Genomic DNA, 17,625 nt, shown 5'->3' with positions numbered 1-17,625 from the left:
CGATGTTGCTTTTTTCTAGCCTTCTTAAGGAAAACTTGTCTAACTTATGTCTGTACTCAGATTTTGTTGCTTCCGCTGACTCTTGGGTTTTCGAGCTTATGTATTCGAGCCCTCAAGGCCCCTGGCTTGTAATATAAAGCTTGTATTATTTTAATTTGTGTCTAGAGTTGTGTTGTGATATCTTCCTGTGAGTCCTTGATCTTGATCGTACACCTTTGCGTGTATGATAAGTGTACGATTGAATCGAGGGCATCACAAATACAATACGTGCCTTGCTGCCCCTAGTATCACTAGGAAAGGACACCGCAAGATTTAACCCAAAGCTAAGCACTTCTCCTATTGCAAGAAAGATCAATCTAGTAGGCCAAACTAAACTGATAATTCGAAGAGACTTGCAAAGATATAAAATCATGCATATAAGAATTCAGAGAAGAACCAAATAATATTCATAGATAATCTTGTTCGTAAACCCACAATTCATCGGATCTCGGCAAACACACCACAAAAGAGTATTACATCGAATAGATCTCCAAGAACATCGAGGAGAACTTCGTATTGAGAAACAAAGAGAGAGAAGAAGCCATCTAGCTAATAACTATGGACCCGAAGGTCTATGGTAAACTACTCACGCTTCATCGGAGAGGCTATGGTGTTGATGTAGAAGCCCTCCGTGATCGATTCCCCCTCCGGCAGATCGCCGGAAAAGGCCCCAAGATGGGATCTCACGGGTACAGAAGGTTGCGGCGGTGGAAAAGTGGTTCTGTGGCTCTCTGTGATCGATCTAGGGTATAAGAGTATATATAGGCGAAAGAAGTACGTCGGTGGAGCTTCGTGGGGCCCACGAGGGTGGGGGCGTGCCTACCCCCTGGGCGCACCCTCCTGCCTCATGGCCGCCTCACGGAGTTCCAGACTTCAACTCCAAGTCTTCTGGTTTGCTTTCGGTCCAAGAAAGATCATCGCGAAGGTTTCATTCCGTTTGGTATTCCTTTTCTGTGAAACTCTAAAATAGGCAAAAAAAACAGAAACTGGCACTGGGCCTCCAGTTAATAGGTTAGTCCCAAAAATAATATAAAAGAGCATATTAAAGCCCATTAAACATCCAAAACAGATAATATAATAGAATGGAACAATAAAAAATTGTAGATACGTTGGAGACATATCACAGTGCCACAAATAAGTTGCACTATCATTATTAAACTTATATCTTTTGGCTTCAATACTATGAATATGTGTATCACTACTATCAAGATTTATAAAAAATAGACCACTCATCAAGGGTGCATGACCATAAAAGATATTACTCATATAAATAGAACAACCATTATTCTCTGATTTAAATGAATAACCGTCTTGCATCAAACAAGATCCAGATATAATGTTCATGCTTAACGCTGGCACCAAATGACAATTATTCAGGTCTAAAACTAATCCCGAAGATAGATGTAGAGGTAGCGTGCCGACGGCGATCACATCGACTTTGGAACCATTTCTCATGCGCATCATCACCTCGTCCTTACCCAATCTTTGCTTAATCCGTAGCCCCTGTTTCGAGTTGCAAATATTAGCAACAGAACCAGTATCAAATACCCAGGCGCTACTGCGAGTATTAGTAAGGTACACATCAATAATATGTATATCAAATATACCTTTCACTTTGCCATCCTTCTTATCCACCAAATACTTAGGGCAGTTCCGCTTCCAGTGACCAGTCCCTTTACAGTAGAAGCACTCAGTCTCAGGCTTAGGTCCAAACTTGGGCTTCTTAACTTGAGCAACAACTTGCTTGTCGTTCTTTTTGAAGTTCCCCTTCTTCCCTTTGCCCTTCTTTTTTAAACTAGTGGTCTTGTTGACCATCAACACTTGATGCTCCTTCTTGATTTCTACCTCCGCAGCTTTTAGCATCGCGAAGAGCTCAGGAATTGTCTTATCAATCCCTTGCATATTATAGTTCATCACGAAGCTTTTGTAGCTTGCTGGCAGTGATTGAAGAACTCTGTCAATGACACTATCATTAGGAAGATTAACTCCCAGTTGAGTCAAGTGGTTGTGGTACCCAGACATTCTGAGTATATGTTCACTGACAGAACTATTCTCCTCCATCTTGCAGTTGTAGAACTTATTGGAGACTTCATATCTCCCAATCCGGGCATTTTCTTGAAATATTAACTTCAACTCCTGGAACATCTCATATGCTCCATGACGTTCAAAACGTCGTTGAAGTCCCGATTCTAAGCCGTAAAGCATGGCACACTAAACTATCGAGTAGTCATCAGCTTTGCTCTGTCAGACGTTCATAACATCTGGTGTTGCTCCTGCAACGGGCTTTGCACCTAGCGGTGCTTCCAGGACGTAATTCTTCTGTGTAGCAATGAGGATAATCCTCAAGCTACAGACCCAGTCCGTGTAGTTGCTACCATCATCTTTCAACTTATCTTTCTCTAGGAACGCATTAAAATTCAACGGAACAACAACACATGCCATTTATCTACAACAAAATAGACATGGAAAATACTATCAGGTACTAAGTTCATGATAAATTAAAGTTTAATTAATCATATTACTTAAGTACTTCCACTTAGATAGACATCCCTCTAGTCATCTAAATGATCACGTGATCCATATCAACTAAACCATGTCCGATCATCACGTGAGATGGAGTAGTTTTCAATGGTGAACATCACTATGTTGATCATATCTATTATATGATTCACGTTCGACCTTTCGCTCTCAGTGTTCCGAGGCCATATCTGCATATGTTAGGCTCGTCAAGTTTAACCCGAGTATTCTGCTTGTGCAAAACTAGATTGCACCCGTTGTATGTGAACGTAGAGCTTATCACACCCGATCATCACGTGGTGTCTCGGCACGACGAACTGTAGCAACGGTGCATACTCGGGGAGAACACTTATACCTTGAAATTTAGTGAGAGATCATCTTATAATGCTACCGTCGTACTAAGAAAAATAAGATGCATACAGGATAAACATCACATGCAATCAATATAAGTGATATGATATGGCCATCATCATCTTGTGCCTTTGATCTCCATCTCCAAAGCACCGTCATGATCACCATCGTCACCGGCTTGACACCTTGATCTCCATCGTAGCATCATTGTCATCTCACCAACTATTGCTTCTACGACTATCGCTTAGTGATAAAGTAAAGCAATTACATGGCGATTGCAATTCATACAATAAAGCGACAACCATATGGCTCCTGCCAGTTGCCGATAACTGTGTTACAAGACATGATCATATCATACAACAATTTATATAATCGCGTCTTGACTATATCAATCACAACATGCCATGCAAAAACAAGTTAGACGTCCTCTACTTTGTTGTTGCAAGTTTTACATGGCTGCTACGGGCTTTAGCAAGAACCGTTCTTACCTACGCATAAAAACCACAACATGGTATAGTGATTGCTTTTTGATCTTCAGAAAGAACCCTGTTCATTGAATACTATGCAACTAAAGTTGGAGAAACATACACCCGATAGCCACTTGTGTGCAAAGCACGTCGGTAGAAACCAGTCTCATGAACGCGGTCATGTAATGTCGGTCCAGGCCACTTCATTCAACAATATTGATAACCCACAAGTATAGGGGATCGCAAGAGTTTTCGATAAGTAAGAGTGTCGAACCCAATGAGGAGCTAAAGGTAGAACAAATATTCCCTCAAGTTCTATCGACCACCGATACAACTCTACGCACGCTTGATGTTCGCTTTACCTAGAACAAGTATGAAACTAGAAGTACTTTGTAGGTGTTGTTGGATAGGTTTACAAGGTAATAAAGATTATGTAAATAAAAAGTAGGGGCTGTTTAGGTAAAGACACAACTAAGTTAGTTTTAGTAAAGAGCTTTTTGTTACGAGAAAGTTATTTGTCCCTAGGCAATCGATAACTAGACCGGTAATCATTATTGCAATTTTATATGAGGGGGAGGCATAAGCTAACATACTTTCTCTACTTGGATCATATGCACTTATGATTGGAACTCTAGCAAGCATCCGCAACTACTAAAGATCATTAAGGTAAAACCCAACCATAGCATTAAAGCATCAAGTCCTCTTTATCCCATACGCAACAACCCCCTTACTCGGGTTTGTGTTTCAGTCACTCACGCAACCCACGATAAGCGAATCATGAACGTATTGCAACACCCTACAGCGGGGATCCCTCACGCTTGCGCGACACGGAGAGCACCATAGGACAGCACCAATAATAAAACATGCAACTCAAACCAATCACGATCATCAAATAACCATTAGGACAAAACGGATCTACTCAAACATCATAGGATAGCCATACATCATTGGGAAATAATATATAGCGTTGAGCACCATGTTTAAGTAGATATTACAGCGGGTAAGAGAGAGGTTACACCGATGCATAGAGGGGGGAGAGTTGGTGATGATGACGGTGAAGTTGTTGGTGAAGATTGCGGTGATGATGATGGCCACGGCAGCGTTCCGGCGCCACCGGAAGAGAAGGGGAGAGGGGGCCCCTCCGTCTTCTTCTTCCTTGACCTCCTCCCTGGATGGGAGAAGGGTTTCCCCTCTGGTCCTTGGCCTCCATGGCGTGGGAGGGGTGAGAGCCCCTCCGAGATTGGATCTGTCTCTTTGTCTCTCTCTGTTTCTGCTTTCTTAGATTATACCCTTTCACCGTTTCTTATATTCCCGGAGATCCGTAACTCTGATTGGGCTGAAATTTTAACACGATCTCTATCCGGATATTAGCTTTCTTGCGGCGAAAGGAGGGCATCAAACACCTTACGGGGTGGCCACGAGGGTCAGGGGCACGCCTGCCCCCCTAGGGCGCGCCCCCCTGCCTCGTGGCCCCCTCAGGCATCGTCTCGCGTGGATTTTTCTTCCCAAAAATCATATATATTCCAAAAAAAATCTCCGTCAGTTTTTATCCCGTTTGGACTCCGTTTGATATGGATATTCTGCGAAACAAAAAAACATGCAACAAACAAGAACTGGCACTGGGCACTGGATCAATATGTTAGTCCCAAAAATAGTATAAAAAGTTGCCAAAAGTATATGGAAGTTGTAGAATATTGGCATGGAACAATCAAAAATTATAGATACGACGGAGACGTATCAGCATCCCCAAGCTTAATTCCTGCTCGTCCTCGAGTAGGTAAATGATAAAAAGATAATTTTTGATGTGGAATGCTACCTAGCATAATCTTGATCACATATCTAATCATGGCATGAATATTAAGATACGAGTGATTCAAAGCAATAGTCTATCATTTGACATAAAAACAATAATACTTCAAGCCTACTAATAAAGCAATCATGTCTTTTCAAAATAACATGGCCAAAGAAAGTTATCCCTACAAAATCATATAGTCTGGCTATACTCCATCTTCACCACACAAAATATTCACATCATGCACAACCCCGATGACAAGCCAAGCAATTGTACTTTTTGACGTTCTCAAACCTTTTCAACTTTCACGCAATACATGAGCGTGAGCCATGGACATAGCACTATATGGTGGTTTTGGAGAAGACAAAAAGGAGAATATAGTCGCACATCAACTAGGCGTATCAACGGGCTATGGAGATGCCCATCAATAGATATCAATGTGAGTGAGTAGGGATTGCCATGCAACGGATGCACTAAGAGCTATAAGTGTATGAAAGCTCAGACTAAAAACTAAGTGGGTGTGCATCCAACTTGCTTGCTCATGAAGACCTCGGGCATTTGAGGAAGCCCATCATCGGAATATACAAGCCAAGTTCTATAATGAAAATTCCCACTAGTATATGAAAGTGATAACTCAAGAGACTCTCTATATGAAGAACATGGTGCTACTTTGAAGCACAAGTGTGGTAAAAGGATAGTAACATTGCCCCTTCTCTCTTTTTCTCTCATTTGGGGGGGGGGGGCTTCTCCTTTTTTTGGCCTTTCTCTTTTTTTCTTTTTCTTTTCTTTTTTCCGTCCGGAGTCTCATCCCGACTTGTGGGGGAATCATAGTCTCCATCATCCTTTCCTCACTGGGGTAATGCTCTAATAATGATGATCATCACACTTTTATTTACTTACAACTCGATACTAGAACAAAGATATGACTCTATATGAATGCCTCCGGCGGTGTACCGGGATGTGCAATGATCTAGCGTAGCAATGACGTCAAAAACGGACAAGCCATGAAAACATCATGCTAGCTATCTTACGATCATGCAAAGCAATATGACAATGAATGCTCAAGTCATGTATATGATGATGATGGAAGTTGCATGGCAATATATCTCGGAATGGCTATGTAAATACCATGATAGGTAGGTATGGTGGCTGTTTTGAGGAAGGTATATGGTGGGTTTAGGTACCGGCGAAAGTTGCGTGATACTAGAGAGGCTAGCAATGGTGGAAGGGTGAGAGTGTGTATAATCCATGGACTCAACATTAGTCATAAAGAACTCACATACTTATTGCAAAAATCTATTAGTCATCGAAACAAAGTACTACGCGCATGCTCCTAGGGGGGATAGATTGGTAGGAAAAGATCATTGCTCGTGCCCGACCGCCACTCATAAGGAAGACAATAAATAAATAAATCATGCTCCGACTTCGTTACATAACAGTTCACCATACGTGCATGCTACGGGAATCACAAACTTCAACACAAGTATTTCTACAATCCACAACTACCCACTAGCATGACTCTAATATCACCATCTTTATATCGCAAAACTATTACAAGGAATCAAACATATCATATTCAGTGATCTACAAGTTTTATGTAGGATTTTATGACTAACTATGTGAATGACCAATTCCTGTCATCTCTCTAAATAGATATGAGTGAAGCAAGAGAGTTTAATTCTTTCTACAAAAGATATGCTCGTGCGCTAACTAATATAAGTGAAGCACATGAAGCATTCTATAAAGCCATACTCAAAAGATATAAGTGAAGTGCATAGAGCATTATATAAATCAACTAAGGACTTCTCATACCATCATGGTGCATAAAAGAAAAGTGAAAACTAAGTGCAAAATACGCTCCAAGATTGCACATATCGCATGAACGAAACGAATCCGAAAACATACCGATACTTGTTGAAGAAAGAGGGGATGCCTTCCGGGGTATCCCCAAGCTTAGACGCTTGAGTCTCCTTGAATATTTACTTGGGGTGCCTCGGGCATATCCAAGCTTGAGCTCTTGCCTCTCTTCCTTCTTCTCACATCGATACCTTCTCGATCATCGAACACTTCATCCACACAAAACTTCAACAGAAAACTCGGTAAGATCCGTTAGTATAATAAAGCAAATCACTACTCTAAGTACTGTTGCAAACCAATTCATATTTTGTTTTTGCATTGTGTCTACTGTAATATAACTTTTTCATGTCTTAATCCACTGATATAAATTTGATAGTTTCATCAAAACAAGCAAACTATGTATCAAAAACAGAATCTGTCTAAAACAGAACAGTCTGTAATAATCTGAACATTCACCATACTTATGATACTTGAAAAATTCTGCCAAAATTAGGAAAAATAAAAAATTTCTATAGAAAGACATTTCAAAAAGAATCAGAACCATTTGACGTTTCAGCTAAAAATGTAAAATCGCGCACTACAGCCAAAGTTTCTGTCCTGCACCGTACAAACCATCAAGCAAATGTAAACATCCTAAAGGAAAACCTTGGCACATTATTTTTATAATACAATGGAATTGTACAAGGGGATAATTATTTTTGTTGAAAATTTTCTGTAATCAAGATTCACAAAGTTGCCGTGAGCATGAACAAAGTTCAAGGAGCTCTCCCACTTCAACAATGCTTGTCTTTCTCACTTTCACTTTCCTTTTTGAAAAAGTTTTGGGTTCCCCTCTTTATTTTATTTTGTTTTTAAACTATATAAAATCACTCAACAGAAATAAATGACTCTCTAAAACTTCCAGATTGTCTCCCTGGCAGCGCTTTCTTTAAAGCCATTAAGCTAGGCATATAGTGCTCAAGTAATGGATCCATCCGGATCCCAAGGTATATCAAAGCCAATTTGAATTAGCAATGATTTGGCATTTAGTAGTGAGCACAAAGCAACATATATCATGTAATGACGAAGTCTAACTCTCTTCCTATGCATCGGCATGTCATAAAAGAACAATTCATGCACACAAAGTAAAGGCCAATGCATAGTATAAACAGTTTCTTGCAATTTTATCATGTGGGAAACATAGAGAGGTGGAGATGTAGTTCCTCTCTCATAATAATTGCAAGTAGGAGCAGCAAGCACATGCATATTATATCTATCAAAATCATCATGTGTAATAGTAAAACACAACCCATCAATGTAATCCTTAATAAGTGCAAACTTCTCCGATATAGTGTAGTCGGGAGAATTCAAAAAGATAATAGGTCTATCATGCATGGGTGCAATAGCAACAATTTCATGTTTAACATAAGAAACTATAGCAATTTCATCTCCATAAGCATAATTCATATTGGCATCTTGCCCACAAGCATAGCAAGCATCATCAAAAAGGGATATTTCAAAAGAATCAACGGGATCATAGCAATTATCATAGCATTCATCCTTCGGTAAGCACAAAGGGAAATTAAACAATGTATGAGTTGAAGATTTACACTCATTAGAAGGTGGGCACGGGTGATCAATCCGCTCTTCCTCCTTTTGTTCTTCGCTCTCCTCCTCATCTTTTTCATCCAATGAGCTCACAGTTTCATCAACTTCTTCTTTCATAGATTCCTGCAAAATATTAGTCTCTTCTTGGACAGCGGAGACTTTCTCAATAAGTGCATTAATATCGGAATTGTATTCATAATTCTCGTAGCAAGATTTAAGGATAGCTAAATTTTCAGGTCTATAAACCGAATCATCAAAATCTTTAAACTCTTTAAACATAGATTCAATTTCATAAGCACCCATAAAAGCAACAAATTCTTCTACTTGTTCCACATCATAGTAATCATATATACCATTAGCATAAGAAGCTAAGGTTTTATTATCATTAAATTCGCATAAAAAGGGAAGGTGTGGAGCCTTCATCCTAGAGCAACAAGTATAATCATATCTCAAGCATAGTTGCCTAGCATACCAATTCAATATATGAATTTGATCCCATAATAGTTTCCCTTTTTGTGTCAAGCGATAATCCCTAAAGTATTTGCGTTGATCCAATGTTACTCCCATTACATAATTGAATGGGGTTTTCTCAGGATTATTAAAGTAGTACATAATATCTTTCACATAACCAGCATCGAGGGTTTTAGGAGGTTCCCCATCTCCATGAGCAGAAAGTACACCTAATTTTTTTGGTATTTCGTGTTCCATATCCATAACTAAAGATAAGGAACAACTAAGAACAGCAAATAAAAATTACTTAGTGATAAAGCAAACAAGCACACATGAGAATATTCACCCCACGCTATTGCTCCCCGGCAACGGCGCCAGAAAAAGGTCTTGATAACCCACAAGTATAGGGGATCGCAATAGTTTTCGATAAGTAAGAGTGTCGAACCCAACGAGGAGCTAAAGGTAGAACAAATATTCCCTCAAGTTCTATCGACCACCGATACAACTCTACGCACGCTTGATGTTCGCTTTACCTAGAACAAGTATGAAACTAGAAGTACTTTGTAGGTGTTGTTGGATAGGTTTGCAAAGTAATAAAGATTACGTAAATAAAAAGTAGGGGCTGTTTAGGTAAAGACACAACTAAGTTAGTTTTAGTAAAGAGCTTTTTGTTACGAGAAAGTTATTTGTCCCTAGGCAATCGATAACTAGATCGGTAATCATTATTGCAATTTTATATGAGGGAGAGGCATAAGCTAACATACTTTCTCTACTTGGATCATATGCACTTATGATTGGAACTCTAGCAAGCATCCGCAACTACTAAAGATCATTAAGGTAAAACCCAACCATAGCATTAAAAAGCATCAAGTCCTCTTTATCTCATACGCAACAACCCCCTTACTCGGGTTTGTGTTTCAGTCACTCACGCAACCCACTATAAGCGAATCATGAACGTATTGCAACACCCTACAGCGGGGATCCCTCATGCTTGCGCGACACGGAGAGCACCATAGGACAGCACCAATAATAAAACATGCAACTCAAACCAATCACGATCATCAAATAACCATTAGGACAAAACGGATCTACTCAAACATCATAGGATAGCCATACATCATTGGGAAATAATATATAGCGTTGAACACCATGATAAGTAGAGATTACAGCGGGTAAGAGAGAGGTTACACCGCTGCATAGAGGGGGGAAGAGTTGGTGATGATGGCGGTGAAGTTGTTGGTGAAGATTGCGGTGATGATGATGGCCACGGCAGCGTTCCGGCGCCACCAGAACAGAAGGTGAGGGGGGGCCCTTCGTATTCTTCTTCCTTGACCTCCTCCCTAGATGGGAGAAGGGTTTCCCCTCTGGTCCTTGGCCTCCATGGCGTGGGAGGGGCGAGAGCCCCTCCGAGATTGGATCTGTCTCTCTCTGTTTCTGCGTTCTCAGATTCTACCCTTTCACCGTTTCTTATATTCCCGGAGATCCGTAAATCCGATTGGGCTAAAATTTTAACATGATCTCTATCCGGATATTAGCTTTCTTGCGGCGAAAGAAGGGCATCAACCACCTTACGGGGTGGCCACGAGGGTCAGGGGGCGCCTACCCCCCTCGGGCGCGCCCCCTGCCTCGTGGCCCCCTCAGGCATCGTCTCGCGTGGATTTTTCTTCCCAAAAATCATATATATTCCAAAAAAAATATCCGCCAGTTTTTATCCCGTTTGGACTCCGTTTGATATGGATATTCCGCGAAACAAAAAAATGCAACAAACAGGAACTGACACTGGGCACTGGATCAATATGTTAGTCCCAAAAATAGTATAAAAAGTTGCCAAAAGTATATGGAAGTTGTAGAATATTGGCATGGAACAATAAAAAATTATAGATACGACAGAGACGTATCAAATATTGTCGAATCAATAAACAACTAGTGACGGCAAGCAATATGTATATACCCACGCCCACAACTCCTTTGTGTTCTACTCGTGCATATAACATCTACGCATAGACCTGGCTCTGATGTCACTGTTGGGGAACGCAGTATTTCAATTTTTTTCCTATGATCACGCAAGATCTATCTAGGAGATGCATAGCAACGAGAGGGGAGAGTGTGTCTACGTACCCTCATAGACCGAAAGCGGAAGCGTTGAGTAACGTTGTTGATGTAGTCGAACGTCTTCGCGATCCAATCGATCAAGTTCCGAACGTACGGCACCTCCGTGATCTGGTGACGTCCCTCGAACTCTAGATCTAGTTGAGGCCGAGGAAGAGTTTCGTCAGCACGACAGCATGGTGACGGTGATGATGAAGTTACCGACGCAGGGCTTCGTCTAAGCACTACGACAATATGACCGATGTGGAAAACTGTGGAGGAGGGCACCGCACACGGCTAAGACAAATCTTGGAGTGCCTTTGGGATGACCCCTTCCCACGTATATAAAGGAGGGGGGAAGAGGAGGCCGGCCTAGGAGGGGAGCGCCTATAGGGGGAGTCCAACTAGGATTCCCAATCCTAGTTGGAGTACCCTTCCTTTTCCAAGAGGGGAGAGAGGGAAGGAGTAGGAGAGGGAGAAGGAGAGGGGGGGCGCCGCCCCCTTCCTAGTCCAATTCGGACTTGCCATGGGGGGCGCGCGGCCACCCCTTGAGGCCCTTCTCTCATTTCCCATATGGCCCATTAAGGCCCACTACTTCCCCCGGCGAATTCCCGTAACTCTCTGGTACTCTGAAAAATACCCGAATCTATCGAAACCTTTCCGATGTCTGAATTGTAACACCCCGGATGTAACTTACCCAATATGTACTCCAACTCTTGCCATTTCCAACGTTAAGTTATTTTATTTTCTCGGGTTCGGGTTTTTGTCTCCATGTGTTGTTATCGTTGTCATGCATCTCATTTCATGTCTTCATGTGCATTGCATTTGCATATGTGTTCATCTCATGCATTCGAGCATTTTCCCCGTTGTCCGTTTTGCATTCCGGCGCTTCGTTCTCCTCCGGTGGTCAATTCTACCTTTCTTTCGTGTGTGGGGATTAAACATTTTCGGATTGGACCGAGACTTTCCAAGCGGCCTTGGTTTACTACCGGTAGACCGCCTGTCAAGTTTCGTATCATTTGGACTTCGTTTGATACTCCAACGGTTAACCGAGGGACCGAAAAGGCCTCGTGTGTGTTGCAGCCCAACACCCCTCCAAGTTGGCCCAAAACCCACCAAAACCCTCTCCATCATCTAGAGCGTTCGATCACGGTCGCGTGGCCTAAAACCGCACCTCATTTGGACTCTCCTAGCTCCCTCTATGCCTATATATAGAACCCCCCCTCCTCAAATTCCGGTTCAAGCCACCCCTAACCCTAGATCCACTGCTCCTCGCCGCACCGGACACGTCCGGCCCGGCCGGACAGCGTCCGCCGCCATCTCCGGCCAACCAGGGCACGCCACGCAGCAAGCCCGCGCCCCACTTCCCCGCCGACAGCCGCGGCCCGCCGAAGCCCGCCGCCGGCCTGCGCGGCCCGCGCGTCCCCGCGGTCGCCCGAGTCCCCCGCGCCTGGAGCCCGACGCCATCGCCTCGCTCTGGCGCCGCCGCGCCGCTGCGCCCGCCATCGACGCCCGATGCCGCCGCCTCGCTCCGGCACCGCCCCGCCGCGCCGCTCCCGCCGGCCGACGCCGCGGCTCCGTCCGCGCCCCCCTCCGCCGGCTGGATCCGGCGACCCGGTCCTCTCCGGCGTTCCCCACGCTCCGACCGACTCCTCCTCCGGCGAACCCAGCCGGCGAACCTCGGTTCGCGCGCCGCCCCGATCCGGATCTGGGAGGTTGACTTTTTCCCCTCGAGATTTCACTAAGTCCCCGAAATTTACTAGTTCATATGCTCCTGTTCATCGCATCGTAACTCCTCATCCGTAACTCCGTTTTGGGCATATAGCATATCAAAATGTTTGTCTCAGAGAGTACATCATTTCATTCCATTGCATCATTTTCATTTGGGTTCTTCTTGATGCCCGAAATGCTGTTAGAAGAGTGCTACTTGAGATAATTGTCAGATCTGCTACTCCATTTAGATATTTGTCATTTTTGCCATGATTATTGTGTGCATGATATGTCCCTGAGTTCTACATATGTTTTGTTAAGAGTTTTTCCATCTTTCCAGAGGTGCAACCCATGTATTTTTGTGATGTGTGTGGTGACTAGCACAAACTTGCAAAGTGAGGCACTTGGTAATGCTGATTTCAGGGACTTGGCATTTCCACTAAGTCCTTGACCTGTTTATCTCATATTGCCATATGTTCATGTTGTTTCCTAGTGATCCATGCCTTTTTTCAGGATGATCAGTAAGGGTGTTTTGTTAATCTTGTAGTGATCTATCCATCCATGTCTTTGTTTGCAATTATGGAGCACCCTAGCTTGAGTCAATCGAGCTCTACTTTTACTACTTCGTGAATCTGGGCAGATTGTCTACTTGTTAGCGATTTTGCCGAGGATGTTGTAGTTGATCCGTGCATGCTATGCTATTGTTATTGCCATTTCTAGCTTTCATTTTGTGTATTCTTGATGGATGTATGCTTAGTTTATCATGACATGCTTTCTAGTGAGTGCATCGAGCTCGTAAACATGCCTACTTGATATCTGTTTTCAGTATGCTCCAGTTTTCACTAAGTCTGAGAACTGATTATGTTTTTGCCATGTTCACATGCTTGCAATTGTATTTTCTGATCCCTTTTGGCTCAAGGTCACTAAGGGACTTTTGTTAAGATCTTTGAGTAGCTCCATGCCATACTTTACTTTGCCCTGTTCAGGTCCTGTAGCATATAGTTTTGTTGCTCCGAAGAGTGCTATCTGATCTGAAATTCCAGACAAGTGTTAATTTCACTAAGTCTGAAATCTGTTTGTCATATGCATTTTTGACATACTTGTTTGAACCTGTTAATGGATGAATTGGCCGTAGCTCAGTGCTAGACTTTTGTTAAGCATCATGAATACATCCCTTCCATGTATTTTTTTGCCATGTTTGGATGCTGTAGTATGTTCATCTTATTGCATTTAGATGGCTACTTGCTGTAAATCGCAGAACGTGGTCATATTTGAATTGCTTGCCATTTCCAAACCGTAACTCCGATTCCGGCGTTCTTTATATCGTTTTTAAGCGATTTCATCTCATCTCTCCAGTGGCACACTTGGATTTCCAAGTTGAGTCCAGGTTCATGTATCCCTTGTCAAATCTTGCATATGCATCCCGCATCGCATCCCGCATAGCATACCATCATTGCATCATATTGTTTGAGCTTTGCACATGGTTGATTGTGTTCCGTTTGCTTGTTTGTATTGTTTGGGTAGAGCCGGGAGACAAGTTCTCTAACGAGTATCCCGTTGAGTTTGCTTTCGAGGATCCAGTCAACTCTGACAACTTTGCAGGCAAGATGATCATACCCTCGAAATCACTACTATCTTTGCTATGATAGATTGCTCGCTCTTTTGCTATGCCAATGCTACGATGCCTACCACTTGCTTTCAAGCCTCCTAAATTGCCATGTCAAACCTCTAACCCACCATGTCCTAGCAAACCGTTGTTTGGCTATGTTACCGCTTTGCTCAGCCCCTCTTATAGTGTTGCTAGTTGCAGGTGAAGATTGGAGGCCGATCCTTGTTGGAACATTTATTTACTTGTTGGGATATCATTATATTGCCATGTTATCTTAATGCATCTATACACTTGGTAAAGGGTGGAAGGCTCGGCCTCTCGCCTAGTGTTTTGTTCCACTCTTGCCGCCCTAGTTTCCGTCATATCGGTGTTATGTTCCCGGATTTTGCGTTCCTTACGCGGTTGGGTTATAATGGGAACCCCTTGATAGTTCACCTTGATTAAAGCTTTTCCAGCAATGCCCAACCTTGGTTTTACCATTTGCCACCTAGCCTCTTTTCCCTTGGGTTTCCGGAGCCCGAGGGTCATCTTATTTTAACACCCCCCCCCCGGGCCAGTGCTCCTCTGAGTGTTGGTCCGAACCAGGCAGCCTGCGGGGCCACCTCGGGGAAACTCGAGGGTTGGTTTTACTCGTAGCTTGACCTATCTGAGTGTGCCCTGAGAACGAGATATGTGCAGCTCCTATCGGGATTTGTCGGCACATTCGGGCGGTGTTGTTGGTTTTGTTTTAACCTGTCGAAGTGTCTTGAAGAACCGAGATACCGAGTCTGATCGGAACGTCTCGGGAGGAGGTCTATTCCTTTGTTGTCCGTGAGAGCTTGTCATGGGCTAAGTTGGGACTCCCCCGCAGGGATTTGAACTTTCGAAAGCCGTGCCTGCGGTTATGGGCAGATGGGAATTTGTTAATGTCCGGTTGTAGATAACTTGAACATTAACTTAATTAAAATGAATCAACAGTGGGAGTTACCGTGATGGCCTCTTCTCGGCGGAGTCCGGGAAGTGGACACGGTGTTGGAGTAATGCTTGCGCAGGTTGTCCTCTAGTTTCTTGCCCGCGCTTTGCCTCCTCTTCTCGCTCTCTTTTGCGAACAGGATAGCCACCATATATGCTAGTCGCTTGCTGCATCTCCACACATATTTATCTTGCCTTACCTATAATCTTAAATAGTCTTGATCGCGAGGGTGCGAGATTGCTGAGTCCCTGTGGCTCACAGATTACTATTACACCAGATGCAGGGCCTGATGATTCCACTCCAGGTGACGCGCTTGAGCTCAAGTGGGAGTTCAACGAGGACTCTCAACGTTACTATGTTTCCTTTCCTGATGATCAGTAGTGGTGCCCAGTTGGGGGTGATCGGGACCGTGTCGCATGTGGGTATCTTTTATTTTGGCGCCGTAGTCGGGCCATGAGTGTTTGAATGATATAATGTTATTTATGTACTTGATTGACGTGGCGAGTGTAAGCCAACTATGTTATCTCCCCTTTTATTATCTATATATTACATGGGATGTTGTGAAGATTGCCTAACTTGTGACATATGCCTTCAATGCGATTATGCCTCTAAGTCGTGCCTCGACACATGGGAGATATAGTCGCATCGAGGGTGTTACACGAATATAGCCTTCCAATATATCGATCTTTACGTCTCGACCATTTCGAGACTCCTCGTCATGTCCGTAATCTCATCCGGGACTCCGAACAACCTTCGGTGCATCAAATCACATAACTCATAATACAAATCGTTATCGAACGTTAAGCGTGCGGACCCTACGGGTTCGAGAACTATGTAGACATAACCGAGACTCATCTCCGGTCAATAACCAATAGCGGAACCTGGATGCTCATATTGGCTCCTACATATTCTACGAAGATCTTTAACGGTCAAACCGCATAACAACATACGTTGTTCCCTTTGTCATCGGTATATTACTTGCTCGAGATTCGATCAACGGTATCATCATACCTAGTTCAATCTCGTTACCGGCAAGTCTCTTTACTCGTTCCGTAATGCATCATCCCGTAATTAACTCATTAATTACATTGTTTGCAAGGCTTATAGTGATGTTCATTACCGAGAGGGCCCAGAGATACCTCTCCGAAACACTGAGTGACAAATCCTGATCTCGATCTATGCCAACTCAACAAACACCATCAGAGACACTTGTGGAGCATCTTTATAATCACTCAGTTATGTTGTGATGTTTAATAGCACACAAGTTGTTCCTCCGGTATTCGGGAGTTGCATAATCTCATAGTCGTAGGAACATGTATAAGTCATGAAAAAGGCAATAGCAATAAACTAAACGATTATAGTGCTAAGCTAACGGATGGGTCTTGCCCATCACATCATTCTCTAATGATGTGATCCCGTTCATCAAATGACAACACATGTCCATGGTTAGGAAATTTAACCATCTTTGATTAACAAGTTAGTCAAATAGAGGCATACTAGGAACACTTTATTTGTCTATGTATCCACACATATACTAAGTTTCCAGTTAATACAATTCTAGCATGAATAATAAACATTTATCATGATATAAGAAAATATAAATAACAACTTTATTATTGCCTCTAGAGCATATTTTCTTCAGTAGTCACTTGTTAAAATCTCTAGAAAGACAAATATTTAGGAAAACGCAGAGAGTATATACTTTTAAAACTTCCCATATACCTAAATAAATTTTCGCATAATATCTTTGCCATCTAGTAGTAAAATAGAAAAAAAGAACTAGGATTCAAACTCAGGTCAGTCATGTGGACGCTTGAGGTGCTAGCTAGTGCAGTGGGCAGGTGTATTTGGACAGAGAAGCGTTTATGTCATTTTCGTTCTCGGCAAACGAGTTTCCAAAGCTGATGTGTCTTCTCTCTGTGCTTCAAGATCCGTGCGACACATCTGATGGCAACGAGCAGGTTCGCCGGAAGGGACGAAAATTCTGACGTTCGCCGGATATGATTTCTATTTTTTTCTTTTTCTTTTGAAGTATATATAAAATAATCTCAATGTACTCCCTCTCTCTTAGTTTACCGGGCGTGCGTGTACTTCTAGGTTGTCAATTTGACCAACCTAATACAAGTTATATATTATAAAAAATATACCAATATAAACTTTTGATATTCTATTTTCAAACGGTATAATTTTTGTGTTATATACATTA

The sequence above is a fragment of the Triticum urartu genome, chromosome 3 (assembly GCF_003073215.2).
Source record: "Triticum urartu cultivar G1812 chromosome 3, Tu2.1, whole genome shotgun sequence".
Lineage (NCBI taxonomy): Eukaryota > Viridiplantae > Streptophyta > Magnoliopsida > Poales > Poaceae > Triticum > Triticum urartu.
The sequence above is the reverse complement of the archived record's forward strand: the minus strand, read 5'-3'. Positions refer to the sequence as shown.